General features: G+C 37.9%; 1 protein-coding gene across 1 annotated transcript in view; it reads left to right on the forward strand.

The window, feature by feature from the left end:
• The window catches only part of P3H2 (prolyl 3-hydroxylase 2), a 177,622-nt gene that overhangs the window by 81,541 nt on the left and 78,358 nt on the right, over positions 1-17,723 (forward strand). The window lies entirely within an intron of this gene.

The following is a 17,723-nucleotide window of genomic DNA, read 5'->3' on the forward strand; positions in this document are numbered from 1 at the left end:
GGTAACAATAACTATGCCAATGTAAAATAGGAAACATTCCTTTAAATCCAGGCCAAAAGTTTTAATGTAGGAACTGGGAATTATGTGAAATAGAAAATATGGTATTATAGTTTTGTTTATAAGTTTTTCTGAAGGAAGATGTTATATTAATTTTTAAAATCATTCCTTACAAATACAATAATCTCTTATATTACTATTTAGCTTTAGCATTTGTAACATTCTTTGATATACTTTGTTGTATCCCACAATACTCCTGTGAGATAGATGGACACACATACTCCTACACACACACACACACACACACACATTATGACATTTGTAGAGTGTCCTGACAAGAATTCAAAGTAAACAAGTGAAAAAAAAGTTTGCAACCATGTCATCTGTCTCCTGACACTGTACTCTTTTTGCTCTCTTTATTGCAATTTTATAGATACTTGCAACATACTTTATGGACTGGATTGGTTTTTTAAAAATCAGCAAATATCCAGTGAGCCCCAGTCCCCAACACAGTATAGAATCTGAGATTCCTATTCATTGTCTGCTAGGTCAGTTACACATCAGAGGACTCTACTCCAGATAGGTCTTCAACAAAATAAATATCTTTCTTCCTCCCACTCTCTGCACTGCTTCAACCACTGCATTGGGAAAATTGGGGCCAGTTTATGGTATTTAAAAGCAGTTAATTGCCAGATGACATTGAGGCAATTACAGACTTTAACATTAACATATTTCCCTTTGAGGAATGTGTTTTGTGTTATGTGATTCTAAACTGTAAAAAAAACAAAAAACAAAAAAACTAGGTAAGCAAAACAAAGTAATTACTTTCTTTTGTTGAGAAATTTCAAAAAGTTGAACTTCCTGTGATCATGAAGTCTAAAGTATTACTTTCCACTTAACAATTCAAAATTGTCCTTATGGCCAATAAAGGCAGATTGTCTCTCTCTGTCCTTGGGGACATATAAAGCCATATAAAAGCAATTGAGAGAAATTACTTCATTTAAGTTTTAAAATGTTAATAGAAGGTAAACAGTGACCAGACCAGATGCTGAGCTATTGACCCAGGTCTTTGGGACCTTTCAGGTTGCAGAGTAGCTATTACTTCCTTTAAGTATTTGCAAGTCAGGCATGGAAACTTTTAAGCAGGCTTTGACAAAAACACTGTTTTCATTCCGTAATTGCACTGAGTTGAAGCCAGCTGTGAGCTTCTCAGGACCCTTTATTGGACTGAGATTTTAAACATTTTGCTGAGTAGGCAGTAAAGTTTTCTTGTCTTTATTCCCACCCTCTTGGTGAAAATGCACTCTTAATAAGGTTAAAGGAAATAGGATATGAAAATAAAAAATGAAGAACTTGTGTAGAATGCAGATTTTAGTGCTTCCCTAAAGGTTACACGAGTCACCAAATGGAGCTTTTCAAATGTCTCTTACATAGGAGCTATGGAGTAGATGCTCAATAAGTATTTGTTGAATGGATTGCATGTTGGTTAACTCATTTTTTGCATATAGTATGATAGATATAATTTCAATCTATCTGCAAGGCCAGTAGCTTTTCAGACAATAATTCAGTTTGCTGTGAGTTGAGGCCACTTTGTATAAAACCAACAAACTAAAAGATGTGCATGTCTTAAAACCTTCACCACACTTCAAACATGCTACTTTGCATGATATCAAAATTATATGCGTTAAATTTTTGCAAACTGTCAAACACTATCCTGATGTACAGAAGCACTCATATTAAAATGGAATATGTGCTTTCACTTAACTGTCAGTTGCCTTTTAACTACAACCAGCAATAGTGTTTGAAGGGCTTGCAGGAGTCTTATTATTAGTGGAAAACTCAGCCATCATACGTCCCATAAAATTTTCCTTCCTTGTAGTGCTCAATTGTTAAAAAAATTAAAGAAAGATATAATGAAGCATACTGAGTCTAAAGTTTATTCTTCAAACTTTTAACCTCTGTCTTGTCCATAAAATATGAATTATTATGGCATATGGTTCTATTCAGGATATGATAATACTGTATGTACTTTAGGAAGGAAACTATAAGGTGTATTTCTGGCTTGCCTTGAGGAAGAAATAAATGGCTTATGCAGTCACTTCCATCTCTGGTTTTGATGATTAGTGCACCTTAGAGGAACAACTTTCTTTAGGCTACAATGCCAGTTGCTATCCTTATTTCATCCCTGGAATTTTAAATGGAAATTGAACTGAAAAATAGTTAGCTTTTATTTTAGATAGCTGTTTTCTTTGACTCTTGCTTGTGTCTTTTACATTTTTTTTTCCCACTCTGGAGTGAGTTTTTCCTGTGTATATCTAGGTTTTAATCTAGAATATGGGAGATGATTGAGATAATACAGAGCTATGCCTGAAGTTTGGAGGTAAAGTGGATACTCAGGAGGCAGAGAGACCTCACAGGTCAAGTGCTGAAAGGGTCTCACCTTGTGTGTCTTCCCTTGTTACTCACTCATGGTCTCCCGGAGGCTTGGGACAATCAGGATTCCATGCCAGTGTCAGTCTTGACTTGCTGTGTCATTGGGTGCAGCAGATGAGGATTTTGTGAAACCATTTGAGCGTGTTTTGCATTTTTATGAGATGGTTAGTCGGGTACAGTTGCAAGAAGAGAAAAGAAAGAGGTTTAGGAAAACAAAACTTATCATATTCACAGCTTGGAGAGAGAGAGAGAGGCATTGCACACCATGAGGTAGTCATGTAGTGGGAACATTGAGGGACCAGTGCAACCAAGCAGCTGGGGGAACTAAGTGAGAGAGAGGACCCACAGGTAACTGCTTTTATTGGGGTCGCAAAGAGTCAGACACGGCTGAGCGACTGAACTGAACTGAACTGAACTGAGGGTAGAATACATAAAAGGTACTAGAGGATTTTCTGAGTGTGTTGAATGTCACCAGATCATAGTCAGGAGAGGGAAGGAAAGGGTGCTTGTGGTAGAGGTCAGACTTATCACATTTGTGTACTTAGCTCCCTGGGTAGAAGCTCACAGCCTCTGTTTATTCACTGCAGTGGGAATAATCCATCGCCGCCCCCCTTTTTTTAATCATTATTTCATTTAACAAACGTTGAATGTCTGCTGCAATATATGACAGCCCAAGGAAAGAAAAAACAACCAAAAAAGAACTAGTCACAACCTCCGTAGTTAAATTGCTTATGATTTGATTTATGAAAATGTTTTTCCATAGAATCATCAACATTCATACTTCCAATGACTACTGTGTGTCAGTAATTTAAAATAACCTTGAAAACCATGCTGATTAATAACTATAAGAGGAAAGCAGTGTCGTGCAAATGGAATGCATAGGTTTGAAAGACTGAGGGATTGAGACTGAGGGAAAAGGATTGATAGTAAAAAATAATCCATTCGCTAAAATCTCAAATCATAGTATTTTATTATTTTCTGCAGATTTTTTCCAGAGCAGAATAATATTCCCTCAGAGTCCATATTTTCATCGAGACTTAGGGGGTCTATGAGATCCACTTGTATTATATGCAAAATCCACATGTGTATATATGAGAAAAATTATGTAAATTTTTCTAAAGTTTACACTGATGGTGGTGATTTAGTTGCTAAATCATGTCCCACTCTTGCAATTCCGTGGACTGTAGCCCAACAGGATCCTCTGTCCATGAGATTTCCAAGGCAAGAATACTGGAGGGGGTTGCCATTTCCCTCTCCGGGGGGGGCTCTTCCTGACCCAGAGATCAAACCCTGATCTCCTGCATTGCAGATAGGTCTTTACTGACTGAGCTACACTAGATCCTAATTGCTTAGTTAGTATTACAATAATGTTAAGAATCACTAATGCATATTTGACTTATTGTTTCTCCTCTTAGGGAAGACAGTGTGCTTTGTGAAAGGATCCTAAAATTGGAGTGAAAAGGCATAAATTATAGTACTTAATGCTTTCCTTTCTATTTGTGTGACTTCAGACAAATTACTCTACTACAGTATCATTATTTTTAAGTGGGCAGAAAATCCTTTCCCTTCTGAGAGTCAAATGAGATGGGTTATGTGACTGACCAGAATAAATAATAATAATAGATATGTGTTATAGAGATGGTTACTATTGTCTTAAGTTACTTGGGCTTCTGCATCTGCTAATCCATGATACATTTTTTTTTTTAGTTAAAAATTATATTGTGTTATCAAGTCAACATATCCTTCCTATCTTGCCATTTTGTCAACCTAGTTTTTCAAAGAATGATTCTCCAGTTTATAGGTTTTCCATGTTTTTGGAGGCCTTTGTTTTTAAATGAATCAACATAACTATCTAATATACCATGGCCACTGCTGGTCTGTATTATAGTTGGGGCAGGAGCAGGGGACCATGTGCTAGGGCAGAGCTGGGAATATCACTGGCCTGTGTCAGGTTCTACAAAGGGAAACTGGAAGAACTTACTTTGTTTTCTTTGAATAAAGGTTAATGGTAGGTTAAGTGAATGAGATTGAGGAAGAAGTGGAAAGAATGGAGATGCATGTGTTTTGAGATTAGATTAGGAGTGGAATTCCCTGCCTTGTCTCCTCCATGCAATCCTAAATTCTCATATTCTTTTTGAGACTCAATGTTACTATTTTAAAAATGGGGATAAAAAGAATGATCTCACAAGATTATAGTAAGCATGATGTAATTATAACTATAGATTGCAGCTTGTCAACTATAAAGTGATATACTACTTTAATTGTTGTTAATCATTAAGGAAATAATCATTTCAGCACATTTCGAAAATGAGAAATTACTGGATCACTCTCTTGGAGTTTGTTCTGATGGGATTTAACTAGTGTTTTATTTATTTAAATATATACATATATAGCAGAGAAGGCAATGGCACCCCACTCCAGTACTCTTGGCTGGAAAATCCCATGGACGGAGGAGCCTGGTGGGCTGCAGTCCACGGGGTCACAAAGAGTCGGACACGACTGAGTGACTTCACTTTCACTTTTCACTTTCATGCATTGGAGAAGGAAATGGCAACCCACTCCAGTGTTCTTGCCTGGAGAATCCCAGGGACGGGGGAGCCTGGTGGGCTGCTGTCTATGGGGTTGCACAGAGTCAGACACGACTGAAGTTACTTAGCAGCAGCATACATATATAGACACACTCATATATATATATATATATAGTTTGTGTATGCTCATTGTTTAGTATTTGATTGGGGACACATGAGATGAGTGGAATGCATCATTAGTAGAGAGCAAACTTCTCAAAATGAGACTAGCAAACAAAAGTGAGAAAGAATTTGAAAAAGGGAAAGTTATATGACAAAAAGAAACTGCCACTTCATATTAGAGAGGTAAGAAAGAGGTAGTAGGGATAGCTAGGACTTTCAGAAGTAAATTTTATTCTGAATATGGAAAAATGGGAAGCCAAATGATGCAAAAGCAAAACAATAGAGTCAGCGATTGTAATAGAATAAAATTATTAGTAGAAGATACTCATCCAACTGGTAGGTAGGTAGTTTCTAGGGACTCTTCCACTTCAGTGTACCATCTATGACTTAAACTTAGTTAACAATTGGGCACGTAGTCTGCTTATACCTCTTGTTACCAGCCCTAACTCCAAATCTCACTTATAATTAGTCATATATGTTAAGGGGAAAAAGCCCAACAAGACATTCCTACATGAGATCTGGGTTTGCTTCAAATCCCTCAATCCCCTCAAGCTCAAGAGATGGTTCTTGGTCATTTGCTTTTGTTTAAATGAGAATAACTTTTTTTTTAAATTTTATTTTATTTTTTAAGTTTACAATATTGTGTTGGTTTTGCCAAAAAAAAAAAAAATTCACTGAGCTCTACACTTAAAAAAAAAAGAGAATAACTTTGAATTATCAATAGTACAACACCTCCACCTTTGGTACTTTTAGTGAAAATTAAGGCAAAGGTCCTGTAAGCAGTATCAGCAAAATAGCAGAAGTAAAAGGGAAACCCATAGGATCCTTGATGGGCGACAGGAAATTAATTTATAGATCATAGCTGATGGACCAAAAGGAAATGTCAAAGAGGATGTCTCCCAAAATGGAATCAAGAGTTCAAAATAGAGAATAAAATTGTAAGGAATTTAAGACCCTGTAATCTTCAGTGAATTAAAACTTTTTATATCTCTTTAGTGAGCTTTATAGTCATATAAAATGTGATAATGTTAATAGTCTGTTACATCAATAAATTCACACAGTTCCCAGATACAATGGTATGGGTGGGGTGTTGATTCGGAAGAGTTAAAGTTCAAATGTTGGTCTTTTGGTGCCAAGTGCTTTTTTTGGCCAATTCTTTCTAATGGCAAAGGAAGCAAATTAGAAACAAAAGGACCAGGAGAAGGAGGGGGATTAGAGGGCAAAGAGGAAGAGGAGAAGAAATAGAAGAAGGAGGAGAAGGAGAGAAGAAGAGGAAGAAGGAAAAGGTTGAGGAGGATGAGGAGAGGAAATATTCTGTAAAATATTTCAAATATATTTTTAATATTCATATAGTAAAATTTACTCCTGGTATGCAGTTCTATTAATTTTGATAATTGATAGATAATTTGATAGAGTCAAGTAACCACTGCCACCAAAATGAAGATACAGAGATTCCATCATCCCCCCAAATTTCTTCATGCTGCCCTTTTACAGTTGGTCCCTCTCTTGTCCCCAGTTCCTGACTACTGTGTATCTCTTTGTTCCTCAAGTTTCAACAATTCTGTGCGTGTGTGTGCTCAGTTGTGTCTGGCTCTTTGCAACCCTGTGGACTGGAGCCTGTCACACTTCTCCTCTGTCAGTGGAATTTTCCATGCAAGACTACTGGAGTGAGTTGCCATTCTATCCTCCAGGAGGTCTTCCCAACCCAGGGTTTGAACCCACGTTTCCTGTGACTCTGGCATTGGCAGGCTGATTCTTGACCACTGAGTCAGCTGGAAAGTCCTCTGCAATATCTATAAGTGAAATCAAAGCCTCATTTATAGACATTCTTGAAGTTTTGAGTCTACTTTTTTGTTTTCAAAAATATTTTGAATGATTGGAATTACCTGGAATATTTGTGAATATTTCCCTATATTTGTATTTGTATCAGAAACTCCCATCCTGTAGAAACTGCTGAATTCCCATGTTCATTGTGAAAGGTGATGTCCAATTTCTGAGGTAAATCATTGTTCAAATTATACCACTTAAAGGCTGGACCTAATATGTCTAGAGGTAAAATCACCATGGAGAATAGAAATCTGGCTGTCACTATTTTTGAGCATCTCCATCATTACTAAGTCAAACTTTTGATTGATATTCTGAGAAACAGTTATTGATATGTGATTAGGTATATCAGCCTCCTCTTTAATTAGCCCTCTGCACAACATTATTATATACTGCTGCTGCTGCTAAGTCGCTTCAGTTGTATCTGACTCTGTGCGACCCCATAGATGGCAGCCTACCAGGCTCCCCTGTCCCTGGGATTCTCCAGGCAAGAACACTGGAGTGGGTTGCCATTTCCTTCTCCAGTGCATGAAAGTGAAAGTGAAGTCGCGCAGTCGTGTCAGACTCTTGGTGACCCCATGGACTGCAGCCTACCAGGCTCCTCCATCCATGGGATTTTCCAGGCAAGAGTACTGGAGTGGGGTGCCATTGCCTTCTTGTTTTTGCATAATTCGGAGTCTTATGTTGCCATTTGATAGGAAACAACATTAAATCTTTTTAGAACATCATATTCAGTTTGAATACTACTTTAAAAAGTATTTCATAACATGAATATGAAATTGTAGGGAAAACTATGTTAGGAAATTAAATATATATCCAAAAGCAGAAAATATGAGCTTCCCTGGTTGCCAAGGGAACTGTTGTATGCAAATTTCTGTTTATTGAATGTTTTACTATGAAAATAACAAAACTGTTGAAAGGGGGAAATCTTCTTCTTTAGTGATAGGATGTGAATTTTACTCCCTTCTGCTTGGGAAAAGAAACATAAACATGGGATTTCAGGCTAGACAGGCTCCTGTACTCTTTTGTAAACTTCTTAAACCATAGGGTTTAATTCTTGTTTGTAATTCTTTGTTTCTTATGCAATTGAGCTATTTTTTCTCTGAGAAAAACTTTGTAGTTTATTTTTACTGGTAACACACAACACTTCTTATTTTGCTTTCTTCCTTCCCCTTTAGTCACACAATGATTTAATTTTTAACTTTGTGTTTTGAAATAATATATTAGAATTATAGAAAGTTTGCAAAAATAGGACAGACATCTTGCAAAAATGAGATGCCGTTTACCCGGTTGTTCTTATTAACTACTAAAACCATGGTATATTCAGTGATCAAAACCAGGAAATTAACATGTGATGCCATACTATTAAGTAAACTACAGAACTTCTTCCAGTTTCATCAATATTCACAGTACTGTCACTATTTTGCTCCATGACTCAGTCCAAGATCCCACATTGTATCAGTTGTATGTCTGCTTAGTCTCCACGTGTGTGTGATGGTGTCTCAGTCAATATTTGTCTTTCATGATCTTGGAACCTATAGTGAGTACTGATCAATTATTGAAGTTGAACTTTAAAAGTTTGTTATTGATCTTAACTGAAAATTTAAATGTTTGTTCAGTTGATTTCAGTTGTTCTGTCATATCTGACTATACGACCCCATGGATGCAGCATGCCAGGCTTCCCTGTCCATCACCAACTCCCGGAGCTTGCTCAAACTCATGTCCATTGAGTTGGTGATGTCATCCAACCATACCACCCTCTGTTGTCCCCTTCTCCTCTTGCCTTCACTCTTTCCTGGCATCAGGGTCTTTGCAAATGAGTCAGTTCTTTGCATCAGGTGGCCATTTCAGCTTCAGCATCAGTCTTTCCAATGAATATTCAGGGTTGATTTCCTTTAGGATTGACTGGTTTGATCTCCTTGCAATCCAAGTGACTTTCAAGAGTCTTTTCCAAATTCACAGTTCAAAAGCAACAATTCTTTGGCACTCTGCTTTCTGTGTGGTCCACCTTTCACATCCATATGTACTACTGAAAAAACCATAGCTTTGACTAGATGGACTTTTGTAGACAAAGTAATGTCTCTGCTTTTTAATATGCTGTCTAGGTTTGTCATAGCTTTTCTTCCAAGGAGCAAGTGTCTTTTAACTTCATGGCTGCAGTCACCTTCTGTAGTGATTTTGGAGCCCCAAAATAAAATAAATAAATAAACATTTGTTACCAGCCTGAATTTGTTTCTTTGTTAGTTGTGTGTATGTATTCAGTTGCTCAATTGTTTCCAACTCTTTGTGATCCTATGAATTGTGACCAGCCAGGCTCCTCTGTTGGAGAAGGCAATGGCACCCCACTCCAGTACTCTTGCCTGGAAAAATCCCATGGATGGAGGAGCCTGGTGGGCTGCAGTCCATGGGGTTGCTAAGAGTCGGACACAACTTCACTTTCACTTTCATTTTCATGCATTGGAGAAGGAAATGGCAACACAGTGTTCTTGCTTGGAGAATCCCAGGGATGGGGGAGTCTGGTGGGCTGCCATCTATGGGGTCACACAGAGTCGGACATGACTGAAGCGACTTAGCAGCAGCAGCAGCAGCAGGCTCCTCTGTCCATGGACCTTTTCAGGCAAGAATACTGTAGCAGGTTGGTATTTCTTTCTCCAGGGGATCTTCCTGACTCAGAGATCAAACCCAGATCTCCTGCATCTACTGAATTGGCAAGCTCCTTCTTTACACTATACTACCTGTAAGCCCCTTTTTGAGTTCAGTTCAATTCACTTCAGTTGCTCAGTCACGTCCGACTCTTTGTGACTCCATGAACCACAGCATGCCAGGCCTCCCTATCCATCACCAACTGCCGGGGTCTACCCATGTCCATTGAATCAGTGATACCATCCAACCATCTCATCCTCTGTCATCCCCTTCTCCTCCTGCCCTCAATCTTTCCCAGCATCAGGGTCTTTTCAAATGAGTCAGCTCTTCGCATCAGGGGGCCAAGGTATTGGAGTTTCAGCTTCAACATCAGTTCTTCCAATGAGTATTAAGGACTGATCTCCTTTAGGATGGACTGGCTGGATCTCCTGGCAGTCCAAGGGACTCTCAAGAGTCTTCTCCAACACCACAGTTCAAAAGCGTCAATTCTTCGGTGCTCAGCTTTCTTTATAGTCCAACTCTCAAATCCAGACATGACTACTGAGAAAACCATAGGTTTGACTAGACAGACCTTTGTTGGCAAACTCTCTGCTTTTTAATATGCTATCTAGGTTGGTCATAACTTTCCTTCCAAGAGTAAGCATCTTTTAATTTCATGGCTGCAATCACCATCCACAGTGATTTTGGAGTCCAAAAAAACATAAAATTAGCCACTGTTTCCCCATCTATTTGCCATGAAGTGATGGGACCAGATGCCATGATAATCTTAGTTTTCTGAATGTTGAGCTTTAAGCCAACCTTTTCACTCTCCTCTTTCACTTTCATCAAGAGGCTCTTTAGTTCTTCTTCACTTTCTGCCATAAGGGTGGTGTCATCTGCCTATCTGAGGTTATTGATATTCCTCCTGGCAATCTTGATTCCAGACTGTGCTTCATCCAGCCCAGCGTTTCTCATGATGTACTCTTGATATACGTTAAATAAGCAGGGTGACAATATACAGCCTTGACGTACTCCTTTTCCTATTTGGAACCAGTCTGTTGTTCCATGTCCAGTTCTAACTGTTGCTTCCTGACCTGCATACCGATTTCTCAAGAGGCAGGTCAGGTGGTCTGGTATTCCCATCTCTTTCAGAATTTTCCACAGTTCATTGTGATCCACACTCAAAGGCTTTGGCATAGTCAATATAGCAGAAATCGATGTTTTTCTGAAATTCTCTTGCTTTTTCGATGATCCACCAGATGTTGGCAATTTGATCTCTGGTTCCTCTGCCTTTCCTAACACCAGCTTGAACATCTGGAAGTTAAAGGTTCACGTATTGCTGAAGCCTGGCTTGGAGAATTTTGAGCATTACTTTACTAGCGTGTGAGATGAGTGTAATTGTGTGGTAGTTTGAGCATTCTTTGGCATTTCCTTTCTTTGGGATTGGAATGAAAACTGACCTTTTCCAGTCCTGTGGCCAATGCTGAGTTTTCCAAATTTTTTGACATATTGAGTGCAGCACCTTCACAGCATCACCTTTTAGGATTTGAAATAGCTCAACTGGAATTCCATCACCTCCACTAGCTTTGTTCATAGTGATGCTTCCTAAGGCCCACTTGACTTCACATTCCAGGATGTCTGGCTCTAGGTGAATGATCACACCATTGTGATTATCTGGGTCATGAAGTTCTTTTTTGTACAGTTCTCCTGTGTATTCTTGCCACCTCTTCTTAACATCTTCTGCTTCTGTTAGGTCCCTCCCATTTCTGTGCTTTATTGAGCCCATCTTTGCATGAAATATTCCCTTGTTATCTCTAATTTTCTTGAAGAGATCTCTAGTCTTTCCCATTCTATTGTTTCCCTCTATTTCTTTGCATTGATTGCTGAGGAAGGCTTTCTTTATCTCTCCTTGCTATTCTTTGGAACTCTACATTCAAATGCATATATCTTTCCTTTTTTCCTTTGCTTTTTGCTTTTTGAGTTACCTGCTCATATTTATTAGTTTTAGTGATTTTTGGCTTAAATGTTACAACAACTCCATATATATATATTAAGATTTTAACATTTGTTTTAAAATATTTCTCCCAGAATAATTATTTTATTATATATACATTAGGGTTTATTTTGGTTTTATTTTATATACATTCACATTGAAACCTTTTTACTTGTGATATGTTTTATCATTTAGATAAGAAATTGTTATCTGAAAATCAGAAATAGCTACAAGTATTTTATTCTAGTTGTTTTATAGTTTGTTTTATGGTATTAATATTTAATTGACTTCAAGTTTACTGTGTATTCTATCACTTCTAAACATAATAAAATCATCCTTACATATGTATAAGAAATATTCACATGTATCTTTATTCTAAATTTTTAAAATATATAATTTGTAATGCATTGTAATGCCTGTAACTCTACTTCATCTGCAGTTTATTATTTAGTTTGATATCAGGCTAAGATCAAAATGATGTTTTCTAAATAACAACCAATTTTTCTAATATCATTAACTGAATTCATGTACTGTTCTCATTAATTGATATTGCCTCATTTTTACTGTAGTAATTTCCTTTATATTCTAAGATCCATTCTTGGACTATTTAATTTGTTCTATTGATTTCTGTCCAGTTGTCTCTCACTACTGGATTGTTTTCATAATTGTGAATCTTTCATAGCAAGTTTAGCCTCATTAGTTTGGATTTTCAAAATATTATCTCTTTGATATTTTCAGTTTTTTAAGTGAACATTAGAATCATTTGGTCAAGCTCTAAGCAAATCTTTGTTTTTCTAATTTTTAGATCTTTTGTACCTGTTAATAAAATTTTATAGTTTTCTTCATATAGCTGTAATATATAACTTATAAAGGTAATCATTTTAAAGGCTTGCATATTCAATGTGTAGATGCTATAGTTTTACCTTTATATATTTAAATTGCTTACTAAATATAGGAAAATGAAATATCTTTATATGATCAATTTTTATACAATTATTTCATTGAACTCATTAAATCTAACAGTTTAGAAGTTTCATTTTCCTCAAATAGTGATACATTTTGTCACTTTCATTTTTATAATTGTTGTCATATCTTGACTTATTGATCAAATTTCCATAACAGAGTTAATAGCACTGTGCTAACAATTCTCTAATATTTATCATTAAATATGATTTTGAGTCCAAAATTAGTTGAATGCAAGACACAGATCAGATACTTTAATTGAAAAAAAAAAAAAGGAAAGTCATTAACTTCCTGTAATCTATTGGCATTTCTAGAGGATTATCATTTGTGAGGGACTAACCACAACCTTGGAGAAGGAAATGGCAACCCACTCCAGTATTCTTGCCTGGAGAATCCCATGGACAGGGGAGCCTGGTGGCCTACAGTTCATGGGGTCACAAAGAGTCGGATACGACTGAGTGACTACACTTAACCACAATCTGACATGCGAATATATAGCTCTCACCAAGTGAAGTTGTACACTTGGGGCTATTAAAGAATAATTATGGATAACAGTCTGTAGTGTTTTTTTTTTTTTTTAATTCCTGGATTTCTTTGAGTTCCTAAAATGTTCTTAACAATTATCAGCAGGAAATTAAGTTAGAGGTCCACCTCTAATAGGGCTTCCCTAGTAGCTCAGCTGGTAAAGAATCTGCCTGCAATGCAGGAGACCCCAGTTCACTTCCTCAGTTGGTAAGATCCACTGGAGAAGGGATAGGCTACCCACTCCAGTATTCTTGGGCTTCCCTGGTGGCTCAGATGATAAAGAATCTGGCTGCAATGTGGGAAACCTGAGTTCGATCCCTAGACTGGGAAGATCCCCTGGAGAAGGGAACAGCTACCCACTCTAGTATTCTGGCCTGGAGAATTCCATAGACTATACAGTCCATGGAATCACAAAGAGTCAGACACGAGTGAACGACTTTCACTTTCTACTTCTAGTATTCTGGAGGAAAGCTTGCCAACCCACTCCAGTATTCTTGCCTGAAGACTCCACATGGACAGAGGAGTCTGGCAGGCTACAGTCCATAGGGTCACAAAGAGTGGGACAGGACTGAATCAACTTAGCCCACTTCATGGTGAATTGAATCAGTCTCAGCTGTTGGCATCACCAGCTTCTTCCATTCTGTTATTGAGAGCTCCATTAAATCAGATAGTATATGTGAGATGCCAGCAAGATGCTAAATTCTCCATAGACACTCAGTAAATATTATCTACCTTCACTCTAGTCCTTGCTGCTGCTGCTGCTAAGTTGCTTCAGTCGTGTCCAACTCTGTGCCACCCCATAGATGGCAGCCCACCAGGCTCCCCTGTCCCTGGGATTCTCCAGGCAAGAACATCAGAGTGGGTAGCCATTTCCTTCTCCAATGCATGAAAGTGAAAAGTGAAAGGGAAGTTGCTCAGTCATGTCCGACTCTTCATGACCCCATGGACTGCAGCCTACCAGGCTCCTCCATCCATGGAATTTTCCAGGCAAGAGTACTGGAGTGGGGTGCCATTGCCTTCTCCGAGGCCAGCTTTCTAGGAGTTGGCAAAAGCCTAAAAAAAATAAAAAAGACCTGTTAGTGACATTGTGAGTAGGTGGTAATTTCAGAATTTCTACCTCTATCTTGGCTTCTGGAGATTTCTCCCTTGTCTTCCTCACTCTCCTCTCCCTAGACTTGCTTAGCACAGGCGCTGACACATCATTGTTTTCTTTTCTTATAATCTCAGAGATATGTTTGCATTTTTAAAAAATGGACTTTGTAGGAAACTAAGAGAAAATTATTCTGTTCAGTTCAGTTCAGTCGCTCAGTCGTGTCCAACTCTTTGTGACTCCATGAACTGCGGCACGCCAGGCCTCCCTGTCCATCACCAACTCCTACAGTTTACTCAAACTCATGTTCATCGGTGATGCCATCCAACCATCTCATCCTCTGTTGTCCCCTTCTCCTCCTGCCTTCAATCTTCCCCAGCATCAGAGTCTTTTCAAATGAGCCAGTTCATCTTTCCCAGAATCAGGTGGCCAAAGTATTGGAGTTTCAGCTTCAACATCAGTCCTTCCAATGAGTATTAAGGACTGATCTCCTTTAGGATGGACTGGTTGGATCTCCTTGCAGTCCAAGGGACTCTCAAGAGTCTTCTCCAACACCACAATTCAAAAGCATCAATTCTTGTCACTCAGCTTTCTTTATAGTCCAACTCTTACATCCATAAATGACTACTGGAAAAACCATTGCCTTGATTAAATAAAAGCAGAAATGATAATATCATAATAGAACACGGAGTCTCCATTCTAAGAATCATAGAGTTTCAATTAATTCTAGGAGCATTCACTGCATACCAAACCCAGTGTAGAGCACTACAAAGATTAAGCCAAGATATCAGTGGTCAAACAAACTCTTAGTCTGATCTGTGGCTAATGATCTGGATAAGAGCGTCTCAGCATGGAAACTTCTTGCAAAGAACATCCTGTTCAAGTGTGCCAACTGAAGAGATGGGGGATTTCTGGACTCCAGGGCTTGGCCAGCAAGCTCTTTAAACATGTATGTCTGTTCCTCCCAATCCTGACTTTAACCCCAGCTTTGTGCTCTGGGAAAGTAGGACTGAAAGGAATCATTTTTGGGTATCCTGCATGAGAATGGCTTTCCTAGTCTCTTACCAAATATGGCAGTTATTCCTTTCAGGAAAGGACTAACATTTATTATTTGTCTCTTATTAGGCATGAGTTTCAAATCATGAAAATTGTGGGGATGATCAGTCACTCTTCTGGAAATCAAGGGAACTTGTTGACATGAGTAGGAGAGTCACATCTAATGAAAAGCCAAGGAATGGAGTATAGAGGCCTCAGGCAGCAATATAGGCAAACAAGGTGGCAGAAACCTGGTCTTAAAGCTGTATTCTGTGATAACAGGGAGGAGGGTGGTTGCTCAGACCTGGGACAGAGGACCTCCTGTGAGTAAAACATATGTACCAGCATCCAGAGGACTTCCCAGATGGCACTGGTAGTAAAGAACCCACCTGCAGATTCAATCCCTGGGTCAGGATGATGCCCTCAGGGAGGAAATAGTAACCCACCCCAGTATTCATGCCTGGGGAATCCCCCGGACCTTGGAGCCTGTCAGGCTCAGAGTCGGACATGACTAAAGCAACTTAGCACACATGGATGCACTGGCATTTGGAGACAGGCAAGACAGCTACATGAAATCCTGAGCAGGGAATGACTGGAAATTAAGTGTATGAGCCCACTACTCATGTAAGAGTCAGTAATATTAACAGTATCTTCTTTATTTAGAGAACTACTTAATTTTATCTTACAGAAAATACAACACATATTTACAATGCAGGTTAACTAATGACCTCCTTCTTTATAATCTGTTGTTTTATTATATGATCAAAATTTCTCACAGTGAATTCTTTTATTTTAGACTTTTCGGGTACCCAGATAGCCAGTCTCTTCCATTAGCTATTTTACATAGGGCTTGAATTAGCTGGCTATGATATGCTTTCCTGACTGCTCTTATGGATAGAACACAGAGGTATAATACCACAAGGCAAATTTATATCATCTGTACCTCATAGCAAGATATTACCTATTTGGGCATTTCTCTCTCCGTAGCTAGGTGGCACATGGAATTAATTAAGCATCATAGTTTAAAACCACATGCCTCAGAGCCAAACTGCCTGGATTGGAAATATGTTCTCTGTTATTTCTAGCTCTGTTAGCTTGGGAAATTTCCTTTAACTTTCAGTGCCTCAGTTTCCCTACATTTAAATGAGAATGACAGCAGTACCCACTTTATGATGTGGATTAAATGAGTTAATTTAATAACTTATATAATAACCTAAAAGGGCTTGGCTTTTAGAAAGTCTAATGTTTTAAATAAAATTTAGAGGTTCTCTCCTAGCCTAAATTTTTAATGTTATACTTTTATATACCCAATAAATTTTCATTGAGCTTATAATCAGAGCCATGAATTCCACTGATTGAAAAACCATATTGCGATGTTAGAAGTCATATCTATATGATAGGTTGTTTACAAAACTCGGCTCATTTCAGTTTAATTGTTATAACAATACTATGAGGAGCTATAAGAATTCTCAAGAATATAATTTTTAAGTAAATAAGCTAACAAAAAGGAAGTCAAGGAATAGATGGATGGATGAATGGATGGGTGGCTGGATGGCCAGTGGCTAGACAGGTGGATAAGTATTTGTCAGTATGAATATTACAAATTTGTACAATTTAAGATTTAAATATAGACTTCATTTTTTAAAACTGGCTGAGAAAGGGTTTACATGATCTAGGAATAAAATATTTGCAGAGAAAAGAAAGCTACTTTTTAAAAAAAGGAAATTATGAACGAAAAAAATGTGTTTGTTTTGGACTTAGGTATTTTAACAGTGCTGACAATCTCAAAAAAGGAAGACTTTAAAAACAAAGTGATACAGGCCAATTGAATTTCACTTTTCCAGGCTCAAGAAATGCCAAAAAATAAACAGAGACAGAAGCAAATTATTATTGCTTTAGTAAGCCACAATGATGGCATAAGAAAAGGAACCACGTTTGTACTTTCTAATATGTTTACTTCAGCAGATTAAAACATTTATATAACTGGTGTGAAATTTCTGAAATAGCCCAAATGTTTTTTGTTGTTATATTGATTTTTCAATCCAAATTATTTATTATTTGGAAACATTTCATGTTGGGTTTTCTGTAAGCATGGGTTTCCAAATGTCTGTAGTATTTGGGCATTATTAAGACTAAACATCTGGAAGACTCAAGTAGTATAAGTATAATCAGTTAGGGTCTTGGGGATGGAGTTTTCCCAAGTGACTTTAGGAAAATAATTCCCATTTTCTGGGTCTCAGTTTCTTTTTATAAAATTGTGGGATTTGTACTGAAATATGCCTCAAAGTTTCTTGCAACTCCAGAACTAGCCAGTTTTCACTACAGCATTTTAACTGGGACTCTGTAGACATTGCTTCCTTTTGTTTTACATTTTTGACTGAGTCTACTCCTCCTTGGAAAAATGACTCCTTAGGAAGCCTTCTGAAAGGCCAGTTAGGCTTCAGGCATTTCAGTGGGCTTTAAATACTCAAAATGTGTCTATGGCAGCTGCCCAAGTAGGCCTTGCACAGGAAAAATCACCCCACCCCTGGATGGGCTTCACACTAGAGAC

Source organism: Bos javanicus, chromosome 1, assembly GCF_032452875.1.
Source record: "Bos javanicus breed banteng chromosome 1, ARS-OSU_banteng_1.0, whole genome shotgun sequence".
NCBI lineage: Eukaryota > Metazoa > Chordata > Mammalia > Artiodactyla > Bovidae > Bos > Bos javanicus.